This window comes from Penaeus monodon, unplaced genomic scaffold, assembly GCF_015228065.2.
Source record: "Penaeus monodon isolate SGIC_2016 unplaced genomic scaffold, NSTDA_Pmon_1 PmonScaffold_18790, whole genome shotgun sequence".
Lineage (NCBI taxonomy): Eukaryota > Metazoa > Arthropoda > Malacostraca > Decapoda > Penaeidae > Penaeus > Penaeus monodon.
Window position 1 is genome coordinate 2,501 of NW_023648361.1, and position 4,349 is coordinate 6,849.

The 4,349-nt window shown below is 35.0% G+C and overlaps 1 pseudogene; it reads right to left on the bottom strand.

The window, feature by feature from the left end:
• The window catches only part of LOC119569803, a 6,160-nt pseudogene extending 2,399 nt beyond the window's left edge, over positions 1-3,761 (bottom strand).
• Between the last annotated feature and the right edge of the window lie 588 nt (positions 3,762-4,349).

The following is a 4,349-nucleotide window of genomic DNA, read 5'->3' on the forward strand; positions in this document are numbered from 1 at the left end:
GGAGGTGAATGGGGGTAAAAAGGTTAAGACCAATTTATCTCGAGAGAGAAGTGCAGGGAATAATGCAGGGAAAGGATGGGTATGGAAGAGAAGAGAGAAAGGGGAGGGATGGGGAAAAAAAGGGAAGGGAATGGTTTTTTTTGAATTTAAGGGTAGGGTACAAAAAGGGAGGAGAGGAAAATGAAAGGGAAAAGGGGAAAAGGGAAAAGGAAAAGAGGACCAGCTAGAATAGTGGTAATGCACTGACTTTCATTATGATTGCCCACATTTACATCCATTTTCAGAGTAATGTTTTCCTCCATTGCAAGATGCTACCAGCCCGTGACAATCAAGGAAGGGGGGACTGGGTCACCTGTCATGACATAGTATTTTGCAATAGTGCTTATACTACCCCTGCATTCTCTCACTAATTGGCAACCATTAACCCACTTGTGGGAGTTGATGTTTCCCATCATATCAAGGTTCGACTGTTACTCATGCTGGGATGACATCCCCATTGTACCATGTGCAGTCCAGCTTGACTTTGTGCTGTTTCACTTATTAGAGCCTAGCTACAGTCATTGAGAGAAACAGCTCCTTTAAACCACTTTTTTGCCTCATTACAAAAACATTAATTCATCATAAGCCCAACCAGAGAAAGCAGGGTAAATATATTTTTTCCATACTCTAACTTTTTTTTTAAGCCCTGACTCCAAGTGTGGTTTGGTATGGTGCCAGAAGGAAATGAAAAGTGGAAGAACAAACCAGAACAATCTGAAAGTCAATTAAAATAAACAGAGAAAGGCAAAGAAAAGGAAAAGGTTTGAATAAAATGAAAGAAAGGAAATGAAGATGATGCAGAGTAAGGTACTGAAAGAGTGTGAAGGGAAGGGAAATTTGAAACTGACAGTGGAGAAAAGTAAGCAATAGAAGGGAATAGAGGAGAAGGGAAAAAGAGAAAGAAATGGGAGATAATGAGATGGAAAAGGAAAGAGAATAAAAAAAGGAAAAAGGGAAATTTTAGGTAAGAAAGAAACTGAAAACTAAGGTCCAACCTTGTACTGACTGATCAAGAAACTTAAGAGACAGGTTAGGGGAAAAACTGAATTAAATCAATGATGAATTTTCTTTTGTAGCGGAGCTCAAATGAAATCTCCTGATATGGATTCTGCTTTTACAGTTGTGCAATCAGCAAGTGCAGATAATAACCAATGACCACTTCCTTTCCTGATTTCCTTATCATTATAATGGAGATACAAGGACTGTGAATCTACAAGCCAAAAGAACTGTGCCCTGTTTATGCTTTAAATTAAGAGGAAAAATACATATAAATGCAAAATAAATAAACCAGTATGTCTAATCTACAGTGCTTTACACCCAAATTTAGTTGCTTTTTTTCAAATTGTATCTGCTCACATCAACTGTCAGAATGCATCTGCATGTGGGAAAAAAGTATTTTAATGTTTTTTTTTTTCTATACAATGTATATGATAGTGTTTTTAATAGAAGTTTTTAAATAATCTTCCTTTTTTTGCACCACCCACTAATGTCATTAATGCTTATTTTCTGCCAAGTGTCTTTAAGCAATCTCATAAAGATTACATAATTATTTCTTCTTCTATATATCATCGCTTAAAAATAGTTAAACTGTTTATACTAAGAGGCATGATCATCACTAAACTTTAGCAAAGATAAAATCAAAAGGTTGTCTCACTACTTATTTTGTATCTTTCAGAGATTATGAGCAGATTATACTGAAAGTTCTAAAGGAATATTTTTAACGAGATAATAATCTAAAATATAAATTTGTGCTCCTCTACACAGCTGCATTTTTCCAAATAAATGAAAACGGTAATCTGAAGAGATAATTTGATAACTAAACCAAACCTTTTGCTTTATCTGGTGAAAAACTTCTTGACTTCTGTAACACAAGATTTGCATCTTACAAACTGAAATCATGCCCCATATTTTGAACATATGTATTAATAATCCTCTAACACTATCAGATTACCAAAGGAAAAAGAGTCTGTTAAGGAAAAATAAAGATTACTTACAGATTACTTCAGTCCCTGCTTTCAAGAAAACCATATGCACTGATAAAGCATGCAATGTTAGAACATCATCAAGCATTTATATTTTCTTAATGCTGAATTGGCAAATTGTAGCAATCACAGATGATGTAAGTTCTGATTACCAAACTAAAACAGGAATAAAAAGGCTTTGACACTTGGACACAGGTTAAAAAGAACAGATTAGTTTATGATTTTTTTTCCCAAATGAAAAAATTCATGCAGGTCACTTCTGAGTTGTATATAAAAAAGGAGGTTTGAATTTTCATAATCCTTTCCCTCCTATTAACCAAAAACTTTATTACCTGGGAAAAACCCAAGGGATGAGATAAAGGTATCTATACACCAAGGAGAAAAAGGAATAGTCATGTAAAAGAACTCATTTCCATTTCATAATAATAATGTAGTGTAAATCTATACATTATTTTAAACTGTAAGCATATACAATACACTTCAGGTTAATAAACAAACTCTTTCATGCAGCAGAGCAGAAATAACTGGTAAAACAAAATTTCCCAGCAAGCTCAAGTGTAAGACAAGCTCAGCAGAAACCCCTAATGTGTGTGGAAATCATTATATGAAAGTCCACTAGTCCATAGTTGTTTCTTTCAAACTCAGCACAAAACAATTATGATTGCTGCTCCCTTTTGTATGAAAAAAAATACCTACATCTTTATAAAGCTAACAACAGCCAACAAAAGAAACCCAAATCCTACTCACTACATTTCTCCCATAAAGTTTCCTCTCCACTCATCACGATGGGCTGAGTGTTGGGCTTTTCATGAAGGGCCCCAGACGAACCACTGCAGCACTGCCGCTCAGCCAGCCCTGGGGTCCCTCGGATTCGGGAAGTTGGGGTGGCAGGAGTTGGACCCGAACTGCTCTCCTTGGGAGTAGCAGGGGTAGAGGGTGTGGCTGAGCCAGATCCAAAGTTATATGTAAAGCACTAGGGGTTGTGGGAGTTGGCGGAGCAGATAATTGAACCCATTTTGTTCACTTGGTGCTTTAACATCCAAAATATTCTGGCTGAATCACTCTTCTCAAAAGTAGGTGGAGTAGTTGGAGAAACAAGGGCCCTTTCAACCAATGATACTTTGATGCAGATGATACCAATGACTCAAGAGCTGACACTTTTGGAGTGGAAGGTTCCTTTGCAGGAGGAGTAATGACTGTTCTTTCCAAACTTTTGGGGCTGCTGAAGTACTAAGTGAACGTCCCTTAGTTGGAGACGGGACTGCCAGTGATTGTTCGGTTTTTTTTACAGAAGCGGGAGAAGGTGGAGCATAGTTTTCAGTAACACTAAAAGATCTTTTAAATCGAACGGGTTTCTCTGGAGAAGGAGGTTCTCTTGGCACAGTGGGTTAAGCTCTTTTTTAAGTGAAGGGCGGGTTTTCTGGGGTGGCTCTGGGGTAACTTCAGGGGAAACAGGCTCCAAACTCATTTTGAGTTATCTTTGGTGGTTATACTACTAGTAGTGACATAGTCATTGCAGAATCTGATAAAGCACTGTCACGAGATGACTGCGAATCATTATGGAGGAGAATTAATTGGGGGTTAGGTTTGGGAACATCATGGGTGGGTTGGAAGCAGTTATAGGGGTTGAAGGTTCCTGAGAGTGAGGGAAATTGGGGGACTGAGGAGATGGGGGGGGTATGGGCTCCACAGCTATGATGGCACATCCACATGGCCTGCAATCAATAAGGGTTCTTCAATCTACGTCCATGATCAAGTCTAATGTAAAATTTAGTAAACCTAAATAAAATAAAACTTAGTTCAAACTATGAACTTATAGAATAAGTTAACCAGTTGATCAAGGAGGGCATGTACTACATGCCAGGGTATATATATCCTGCCAGTCCCCCTATGATTTTAGTCATTCTGGTTTACACATAATGGGTTACTCAGCAAAGGTTTTAATAACTAGAACTATTTGATCTCACCTTTTCCTTTTTTCCTTTATTCTCAGAAATATTTATTATATATAATATACATACTATATATTATAGATTATATATATTATATATATTATATATTATATATATATATATAAATTATTCTATCATATATAATATATATTATATATATATATTATATATATCAATTATATATATATATTTTATAATTCATATAATTTATATATATATAATTTTTAATTATATATACATTTTTTTTTAAAAAAAAAAATATATTCAAAAATATAGATTAATATATTCAAAAAAAAATTTTATATATTTTATATATTTCAAAAAATTATATATATATATATATATATTATATTTATATATATATATATATATTTTA